The following is a 10828-nucleotide window of genomic DNA, read 5'->3' as shown; positions in this document are numbered from 1 at the left end:
CCCCCCGGCGTGCGGGGCCCGCGGGACTCGCCTGTCAGCCCGGCCGGCGGCCCCGGGTGCGCGGCGGGCGGGCTCCCCGGTCGCTGCAGAACAGGTAGACGGCCAGGTGGGCGAGCCGGCGGCGGGCCGGGGCGCTCGGGACGGTGAAAGGAGAGCGAGGGCTGGGCTTCTCGGAGCCAGACAGCGCCGTGAGGGCGGAAAGGGGGGGCTCGGCCCGCCCGGAGCCTGGTGCTGCTGAGAGGTGGTTTGCAGGGAGGAAGGACTTCAGAGAGTTGTTCCAGCTGAGTAAGAAAGGGGCCCGGAGAGCGCAGGGCTTCTATGAATTCTTAAAATATTAATAGGCACGAATGCACCTGATGTGGATTTTGGAATTGTAGCAACGTAAATACTCACGATCAGTTTTCAGAGACTTGGGCTTTATGTAGATAAAGGTGGGGTTTACTCGGGAGAGGTGTAGGGATACTAATTAAAGCGATTTTGAATTTCTGAAGGTTCCCCCCCCCCCTTTTTTTTTTTTTTTTTTTTTGAAATAAACGTGAGAAACGACAAGGAAAGGGAGAACTGTTGACAAAGCACTCAGGAAATTCACTTGCCTGGTGCCCTGGCCGTAGGGGGATCAGCTGGGCTGATGACTTGTGAGTGACTTTAGTTATTATTAAGTCACTTCTGACCATTTTTACCAAAATTTAAAATTTTTCAGAATTCAAGATAGTTTTGCACAGGCTTTCTAGAAAGTTATTCTTGATGTTTGAGTTTAATCAGATTTTATTATCCAAATGTGCAATAGCTTAATTTGACATAAACTCTCATGTTAATTAATAGGGATTACCCAGTTGTGTACTTTTATGATTTGCATTTCTGATCAGCTTTCTGATCTCTTTAGGGTTGCCTGCTCCTACCTGTTCTCCCATTTCTTCATTCATTGAGTGAATATTGAGTACCCTGTGCCAGGCACTGTTTTAGAGACTTGAGATACATTAATGCAACCCGAAAGACCAAGATCTTGCTTTTTCGGTCTTGTATTGTTGGGAGGGAGTCTTGGGAGGGGACTCCATTATTCCTTACCTGAAGACTTGGTTTACACACAGAGCTGAAACTTTTTCCCAGTAGCATATGGTTATTAGCTAATTCAGATCCTTTCAGTTTGTGACCTGTTGCCTTCTAAGTTTTTCTAGACTCCGTTAATGAAGTTTATTTTTGACTAGTATTTGCTATTCAGTGGCTACCACCAGGTAATTTTTAGAATGTCAAGATTTTAATTATTTCGTAAGTATTGTTATATCGTTTATAAACCTTTCTCACTGAAGAGAACCTTTTTTAAAAAAACAAACATGTACGTCGTTGCTTGAACCTTGGTTATAGATAAACCTCGGTGATACGGTATTTCATTCACTGTTTTATTCTCTAACAAATATTTGAGTACTTGTAGATCTTCAAAATTTTTCTTTTCTTCCAGTTAGCAATCTTTCATGTAACTAAAGTCTGCATGAATTACTAGTCAGAGCTAGTAAATGCATAATATCCCATAAAGGAAAAGTATTTGTATATACATATATGCACGTACTTATCACTTACTGTATTTTATATTACCATTGGGTATATAGTTACTATTATTTAAGGAGAATTTAAGATAGTTTAGCCAAAGGTCTTTAAGTGCTATGATTTCAAATTCTGTTTTATGAAATTGGTGTGCACAGTACTAAAATTATGTTTGGGGGATGTTTTGTTTTCATTGCAAAGTAGAATGGTAAGTGAGCTTTTATTTCTTTTTACTAATATGTAAGTAAGTGCAGACATAGTGCAGTAATCAGTGAGCTCACAGGGTATTGCACAGATGTGTAAGCCTACTGCAGATATAGTCCAGCAGTAAAATCAGGTGTTTTTAGTGTTTTGAGCATTAAAATATGCATCATTGTTGGTAAGAGTTAAAGTTATGCCATATCACAATTTAATGAAGTGCTTGTATTTTAAATAAACTTTTCATAAGATTTCAAGAGAAATTCTTTTAATTAAAGATGGAAAGCAATAAGGAGATTTCTGTAACAACACTTCGTTGCTGGAGCAAGTTTATTCCAGTTTACAAGCTTTCTGCAGTGCACAAAGTACATGTCCCTTCACATCTTTTTGTTGATAATGTTTTTAATTGGGTTTTGTTGGGGCTTTTTTGGTACCCACGGTAACAAGGTCCACACAACTTTTTTTTTTTTTTTCCTTTTAAAGATTTATTTATTTATTTATACGAGCACTGGGTACAGTTAGAAGCGCAGGAGGGTGAGAGAATTCACCAGAGCCAGAGCAGGGAGCAGAGCAGGCAGACTGATGAAGTACACTGCTGAGGGGAGCAGTGGGCCACAGGAGAGGTCTGCGTGCCATGTGGGACCCTCACCCCCAGGCGGTGCCTGGGCATCAAACCGGTGATGCAGAAGCCAGCTTCACAGCACAGCGCTCAACCGCTGTGCCACCCGGGAGGCCCTCACACAACTTTTTTAAGGAAGGAGGCCATAGTTGCAAAACTCCTGGAAACTGATGTGTTGGACCAAATAATGCTACCCCAAGAAATTCCTGTTGCTCTTTGCTTTTGTTGCCATGTGTGTCACTCCTGAGTTTTCCCTTCTACATAGGATTCTTGCTGTCAGGTGAACCATTTGTCCTTCTCTTTGAAAAACCTTCTTTACCCATCTGTATTTTCCTGACTTTAAAAAGCTTGGTTGTAATTGGAGGACCTGGGCTTGAATGAAATTGCTGGCGCCTGTGATTTAACTTTCTTGGCCTAGCCTTCATAATTCAGGAAACATGAAAGTGATTGTCCTTAAGAGTGTGGCCTGAAAGTGACTTCAGTTATTAGTTTATACAGGCTAAATCATGACAGGAAAGATTCTCTGGTTGTGATGTTCATTCCATAATTCTATATGAGCTTCACAGAGCTCCACTTGTATGGCGTGGACAGTGAATAATGATACGGAGATTGTTAGATGGAACCCACAGAGTGACTGACATTATAAAGGGTTGAGTTTTATGATCATTTGTAGGTGTACTTAAGACCATCAGAGTAACAACAAATGGCACCAGTTAATGTTTCAGATTTTATTTTTCTTAGCTACCATGTTGATGAGGTTTGGGGGGGAGGGGCGGGGACTGCATGGCTTTGATCCTCAGAATAGGTTTCTATCAGGGAAAATGTTGCCTGGAACAACCTAGACTATATATACAGATAGATGCAAATCACACAGGATATGGCATTTACTGTAAGTTTGTTTTTATTCTCTAGTGTTTTCTTTAGAAAAACTGGATTAAGGTGCAACAGATTTGTTAAAGTTTGTTGCTTGCATTTAGACTAATTCCTGCTGTTTGATCCTTTTAGGACAGCCAGCTGTGATATAGCTGTCAGTACCTCTCTGACTTTAGAAGGTGAAAAATGAAAGCATAATATAGTTGTCTATACAGCATTTATTTTACATTATCTTCCTAGATGGCAGTTTAGAGGAGGCTGGAAAATCACTACCAGTATTGAATTTGAAATGGTTTTAGTAGTATTGACATAATGCAAGAATTGGGCCTTTTAAATAATACATTAGTCATAAGGTCAGTTCATTCCAACAAAATAGAGGAAGTTTCATTTGTACATCATTCATTATGTTGCTAAGCAGTTAACATTTCTTTATTTCAGGAAGATAAAGACTAGAATGAGCAGTGTGTATGTCTTCTTTTATGTTATCAATTGGGAAAGCTTGGAGACAATTTTTTGCTTTTATTTTCATTCAAGATTATTTGGATGTTCTTAAGCAGTTTTGTTGGATTTTATAAAAGTTACTGGACAGTTTGTAAGTTTTAAATAATGCAATTTTGAGTATCGTTCTTACGACATCGGCATACAAGTGAAGGTGTTACTAGTAAAAACAAATAGATAAAATATGAATTACAATTAGTGTTTATCAGTTTATGTTAAAATTCTTTAGAGTCTGTTGAAGGGATGAATATATTTTGATAACTTTTCTAGTTATAAAAGATGCATGTTCATGATAACTTAATGAATATCTAGATTTACAAATAAATAAAAATCACCTATAACTGTCATTTGGATATTAACAATACTAATGTTTTGATGTTTTCCTTTTCATCTTTCATGCACATGAATGCACAGTAAAATTGCAGTACTTTCATTTTATATAATGCTTATTAAAACACAATAATCGCACTATCCATATATGTTGAAAACATGTTTTTTAACGACTACATAATGCTCTGTCATATCTTAATTTGCTTAACTGCTCTCTCTTGTCAGGTATTTTGATTGATTCTAGTGAATCCATTTTCTCTTATAAATTGCAACTGTGACTTTGGGTACATAAATATGTCATGACTTCTCTGACAACCCCATACTTGAGTTCATTCACGATTATGGAATTATTGGGCTAACCAAACTTGATACATTGCCAAATTGACCTCCAGAAAGGTAAAATAATAGCTAACACTTACTGAATGCTTGTCATGTGCCAGGCATTGTTCTCTCTACTTAGCTTGTGTAAGCTCATTTAATTTGCACATCTCTATAGAATACTACTGTTATCATCTGTTTTACACAGGCAGCCTTGACAGGTGAAGTAATTTGCTTAAGGTCACTATGCTTGCACGTGGCAGAACTGTAACAGGGATACCCTTCTCAGTGACAGAATTAGGGTTCTAACCCAGGCAGTCTGGCTCTTAAGTAAATGCTCTTAAGAGTTAATTATACCTCTGAAGGTTGTATCAATTTAACTTCTAGTGTGTAGCTGTGACTTAGCCAACATACCGTATCTTTAATTTCATAGGTGAAAAAAAATACTTCAATGCTTTAATTTGCATTTCTTCAACTTATGCTAAGAATAAAACTAGGGATAGTCTGTAGGAATTTTCATTTAGTTTTACAGTAAGAGTATTCAACACATGTTAAGAGTATGACCAAAAAATAAAGAGCCCTAGAGTGTAACAGTCAAGCGTGTAGAATGGACTGTCAGGATTTAAATGCCAGCTCTAACTCTTTGTAACTTCATTTTCTTTAACAAGTAATTTAACTTTTTCTAGACTCGGTTTTCTTTTTTATAAAAAGAAAATATTATTAGGGTCTACTTTACAGGGGTGTTGTAAAATACAGAAAAAAATAAAAAGCATTAGATTAGTATTAGCACATAATTAGCTATTGTTATCCAGTGTGTACCCATGATAATGCTGCAATTTAAGTACTAAAATTGAAACAGATTTTTGCAAGAAATTATGTTGGAATACTACATAAATATTTCAGTGATGCTGTCATACTTTTGTACAGTTTCTACATAACCTGTAGAAGCAATTTGTGAACCACTCCAAGAACAAATACAGGTTTGGTACCACTGGGACACTTTAAAAGAATGTTTCTGGCCCACGGGGCCGGGGTGGGGGTGGGGGTGGGGTAGCTTCAAAAGATTGGTTCCAATAATCATTGAAGTAAGTATGCAATCTCTCCAGGTAACTGTGTTGAAAGAGTAAACACATTTGGTATATATCTTCTCATATTTCTTCAATGTTTTATCTAAAAATAGTATATCTTGTTCTTAATTCTTCCCTTTTCTTTTCTCCTCTGCCCACCATTTTTGTTTCACTCCTGAACTGGCTTCCTACAACCATCTCCTAACTTCTTACATATGCTTTCTTAGTCATTGAGGATTTCAATATCTTCTTCTCAGACTTTATCTCTAGTTCACACCTTTTTTTTTTTTTTTTTAGATTTATTTATTTATACAAGCACTGGGTACTGTCAGAAGCGCAGGACGGTGAGAGAATTCACCAGAGCCAGAGTGGGGAACAGAACAGGCAGACGGACGAAATACACTGCTGAGGGGAGCAGCGGGCCCACGAGGAGAGGTCTGGGTGCTATGTGGGACCCTCGCCGGAGGCTGGGAATTGAACCGGCACTGCAGAGTCTGTGGGCAGTTTTGCAGCCCAGTGCTCAACTGCTGTGCCACTGGGGAGGCCCTCTAATTCACATCTTAATGTGTCCAGTGCAAGTGGACAGTAATTAATTTAAAATGCTTTGGGGGTTAAGCACAGTATCCAATGATGATCAGACAGATTTGGTTTCTTCTATATTGCGTGATCTTCACCTTGAGCTTGTCTCACCACATTAAAAAACTCTTAACACTCCATTATTATATTCTGCCCTAGCAAAAGGAGAAAACAATAGTATCTGTTTCATTAGGTTGTTGTAAGGATAGAGTTACTACTACTAAAGCTCTTAGAATAGTACCTAGCACACATAGTAAACCTTATAAATAAAATGCATGCTGTTGTTATTCTGTCCCACCTTTTGCTTGTTTTCGCATCACATTAATGTGCTCTTGGGTTTCAGGAAGACACCTCCTCCCCCCTTTCATTCTACCAAGTCATGGTTCCCTTCTTTCTTACCAGGACCCCAGAACCAGGCCGGAAATAGCAAAAAAAATCTTCAAAGCATTTCATCCATCTGCTTTTTTTTTTTTTGACTGTTGTACACTTATGGGCAAAAACTGTAAGACAGTGTTCTGACTTAGCTGAACTCTCAGTAACTTTAGGCAATTTTTGTGTGTCCCTGTCCTTCATGAATTTTCCCACCACTGTCCTTAAGCTCTTTGCGGAGAATTTTCTTGGCTATCCTCTTCAAGAAGCTTAACTACTGCTTCACTATTAAAACTAATGTTATTTCTTCCCTTTTAGTCATGTTCTTTAACCTATGTCTTTATTTATTTTCAACTCCTTCCGTTAGGTTTTTGACAAGGAAGATATTTTTCCTGCCTTACCAATCTTGGCAACTGCCACACTATTTTGCTTAGGGCCCAGGAAGCCTGTCTTTCGTGAGAACATGCATTTCTTTAAAGAGGGCATCAAGTCTTTGTTTCGCTCTTTGTCACTGCAGCACCACAGTATCCAACAACATTGAATGAACTAATAGACTTGTGTTTTCTCATCTTTAAAATGGGAACTGTAGCAGTCTTTCTCACAGATTAGTTGTGAGGATTAAAAGAAATGTCAGAAAGTGCTTTTTTTTTTTTTTAAGAAGTGCTTTTTAATAAGCTGTGATATCACTGAGACAGAAGAATTTTTCTGATAATAAAGTCAGAATTTTCAACTAAAAGCAATAATACCTTTCAAGTAGGATGGTTATTTTCAAACTCTGGCAGGTCTCTAGGATCCAAGAGGCCTAAGAGGAATGGAGGAGGTATCTTCAAAGTCTCCCTTTCTGGTCATTTAGAGCAGTTGCATATTGTCATTTGTGTAAAAGACTTCATTTTATTTTTAATTTTTTTTTAAAGATTCATTCATTCATTCATACAAGCACTGTGTACAGTCAGAAGCGCAGGAGGGTGAGAGAATTCACCAGAGCCAGAGTGGGGAGCAGAACAGGCAGAAGAACCGAAGTCCACTGCTGAGGGGAGCAGCGGGCTGCAGGAGAGGTCTGTGCGCCATGTGGGACCCTTGCCCAGCGGCTGGGGATTGAACCAGCGCTGCAGAGGCTGCAGGCAGCTTCGCAACCCAGCGCTCAACCGGTGTGCCACTGGGGAGGCGAAGACTTCATTTTAAAAGTTCTGTTAACGATTGCTTTAAAGTCAATCATTAAGTCAGCCTTTTAAAATATGGGTAAAGAGACCTACTTACCCAAGTATATACAGTTAATGGGAAATTGAGAATGATTCTGCAGTTGCCTTAACTCCTGATCCAGACCTTTTTGCCACTAGAAAGCATTTCTTTATTTTTTTAAAAGTCAGTTTCATAAAGTTGAGAATGTAATTAAGACTTCTTGGGCCTCCCTGGTGACACAGCGGGTTAGGCGCAGTGCCGTGAAGCTGTCCGCAGCCTATTGTATGAATAAAATAAATCTTAAAAAAAAAAAATTATTTATTTACACAAGAACTGGGGTACAGGCCAGAGGCCCAGGAGAGTGAGAGGATTCGCGAGAGGCAGCGGGGAGCAGAAGAGGCAGACGGACCGAAAGCACTGATGAGGGGAGCAGCGGGTGAGACAGGACAGGTCTGCTGCGCCATGTGGTTACCTCCCTGGCTGGCCAGGAATCGAACCAGCACTGCAGAGGCTGCGGACAGCTTCACAACTGGGCTGTGCCACTGGGGAGCCCCTAAATAAATAAATCTTAAAAAAAAAAACTTATTAATTTGATTTCCATTCTTTTATTGTAATCATTGAGAAAGGAATGGATCCACATTTGCTTTTAAATGAGAAAAGTTACTGCTGATCATTGAATAAAGACTTGAAAGGGATATCTTCATCTACTTTAAGAAAATACTAGATTCTTTGGAGGTACTTTGCTATAAAAGCAAGCTGTCCTTGCTGAGAGAAATGCTTTGACACGCTGATTGCAAGTCATTCTTATCTAAAGCAGCTCTTAACTAAGCAGCACTTAGCCTCTTCTGTTTGCCCTATCCTCTTGAAAGTAATCATGAGAAATTCTTTTTATTCAATTTCCAATTTAATAGTATGAGAAGTTGCTGTTTAAGATTAGCAGTTACAATTTGTTGAATGTCTACCATATTATTTCATAGTACCTGTTTTCAGGTACTTTGAACTATATCTCAAATCTTCACTACAATCTTAAGTTTAGGTAGTGTTACCTAATAAACTATGTATAGTATGTATTACTCGCATCTAGGAAAGGGCAGATCTGGGATTCAGATCCCCGGTGCGTCTGACTCAGAAATTCATGTCCGTTCCATTATACCACTCTGCCTGATTATATTCTGTTAAGAATTTGTTAGATTTTGGAATATTTACTTTTTAAAATTAATTCTAAAGCTAGTGTTTAAATTACTAGCTGGGGTTAGAACCAGGGTCCCTTATATGGATACAATGCAGTACTCCTAAAAGAATTCAAAATTAGATTCTGGGTTTTGGAAGGAGCTTTTGCAAGCTTACGCCTCACCACATTCAGGGTAAACGCATCTGTCAGAGTCAAAGTTACAAAAACTTGGAGTTGATTGAAGTATGTAGTATCCAATAAAAGTTAAGCATATCAATTCTTGGTGGGGGCCTAGTGTATATGTGTTGACTTAAAGCAGTTTAGTCAGGCAAAACCTGTAAGAAAGACATTGGTTGGTATAACACTTGCCTTTTTAAATTACGAAGCCGTACCCATTTTTTAACTTTAAGACAGTATAAATTTAAGTATATGTTCAGAAAATAATTCTTGAAGTTTAATATTTAAATTTTTTTTCTTTGAGAATATACTAAGAAGTAAGTTAAACAGTAAAATGCAGTTAGAAACACAAAGATCAGATACTTAATTTTTTTCCCCTAATGGTACATGCAAACGAGACATGAAAGAAGTGTAGTTTTGGTGAATGCTATCCCCAGCAAAGTGAACAAGCAGGTTGCTCCTGCTTGTATTTGTATTTTATTAATAGCTTTGAAAAACTAAAGGGGAGGTCAGACAGAACCTGTTCAGATCTTGACATGAACACTGGAGATGGTGATTTACATAAGAGGTACTCTCGTGACTTGAATTTATGGAAGAACCATGACTAGATACTTGATTTCAGATTAAAAGCTTTTTTCTCTAGACCATACTGCAATAAGCAGTTAGTCTGAGTAACTAAGTATTAACACTACCATATTCAGTTATAAAATGATTTCTTAATATTGAGCACCCAAGAGATTTTGGTTGACTTATTATAGCATGGAAAAATAATTTAGGATTCTTCAGCACTTTAACTGTATGGCATGATCTTACATTAGCCATTTAGCCTGTTTCCTCATTTGTAAAAAAGCAATTTTAATTTGGGTTCTCTTAGACGTATTTCAACTCCAAATATTTTAGTAAAGCAGTGTATTTATACAAATAAATCTAGAGAGTGAATGTTAGTATATTCTCCAATAGCCTAAAACATTGTGTGATGTTGCAAAAGTTCTCTTTTAAGTCTTAGGATTTTCTTCAATAAGAAATGTATATTTCAGGGACGATGGTTAAAGCCTAGCATGAAATAGTGGGGAATTGGGCTGAGCTTTGTTCCTGCATAATATTTTTTAATTGGTAGTTTCAGAGAATTTTGCGCAGACTTGGTATCAGATTTTTGTAATAATTGCATGTTTGCAGGTCTGTTCCTTCAGACAAGGTTTACTTTTTTTCCTTTTGGATTAATTTGTAGCTGACCCTGTAAGCCAATATATTACTGTCTTACAGTTTGTAGAGCTGTTACAAATTATCATTCTTTTGGAATAACTGGGTTTACTCATTTAAAAAATTTTAGCGACTTAAGAGGAGGAAGTGTTATTTTTGATTAAAGCCAATTCTTTATTTTAGGATAGAATTAAGGAACTCAGACATGCACCTACATGTTTTCCTCTTTTGCGTTACTACTACGGTTACATTTCCTCCCCAAATTCATGATTTTTTTTTCTTATTTTCTGTGTGAATCTTAAAGAACAGGTTTATACATATGGCCCTTCAATAAATCATGTTTGGGAAATACATTGTTGCTGTTATTTTAAAGTGTTGCTTTTACAGATCTGGTAAGTAATTTTCTTATAGGGAGGATCTCTATAATGTTTGAAGAGTTCCAATTGAGAGGAAAACTGTACTCTCAGGATAAAGTGTGTTTCACAGTGCCCAGTAATAACTATCTTTTTCTGTCAACAAAACGAGTCCCCATAATAATAGTACAATGACCAGCTTCCTGGCTCAGATAGTACTTAAGATTGCATCTTATTTGTTGTGGTTATCATACTATGAAATGTTATACATATTTTCACACCTGCAAAAGTGATTCACAAATACATAGTACTTGTTAGTACTTCTAAGTCAGTTGTACTAAAATTACCTTTATTAGGCTAA

The 10828-nt window shown here is 37.7% G+C and overlaps 1 protein-coding gene across 3 annotated transcripts in view; it reads left to right on the top strand.

The window, feature by feature from the left end:
- The window catches only part of CUL3 (cullin 3), a 92283-nt gene that overhangs the window by 593 nt on the left and 80862 nt on the right, over positions 1-10828 (top strand). Inside the window, exon 1 of one of the 3 annotated variants that reach the window (XM_054700108.1) lies at positions 4304-4453. The exons of the other annotated variants lie outside the window; for them this stretch is intronic. The gene's annotated coding sequence lies outside the window, so the exon portion shown is untranslated. Of the gene's footprint in view, positions 1-4303; positions 4454-10828 lie in introns of those variants that run through there. 3 annotated transcript variants of the gene reach the window in all.

Source organism: Talpa occidentalis, unplaced genomic scaffold, assembly GCF_014898055.3.
Source record: "Talpa occidentalis isolate TD23 unplaced genomic scaffold, MPIMG_talOcc4v2.1 talOcc4.3, whole genome shotgun sequence".
NCBI lineage: Eukaryota > Metazoa > Chordata > Mammalia > Eulipotyphla > Talpidae > Talpa > Talpa occidentalis.
The sequence above is the reverse complement of the archived record's forward strand: the minus strand, read 5'-3'. Positions and strand labels throughout refer to the sequence as shown.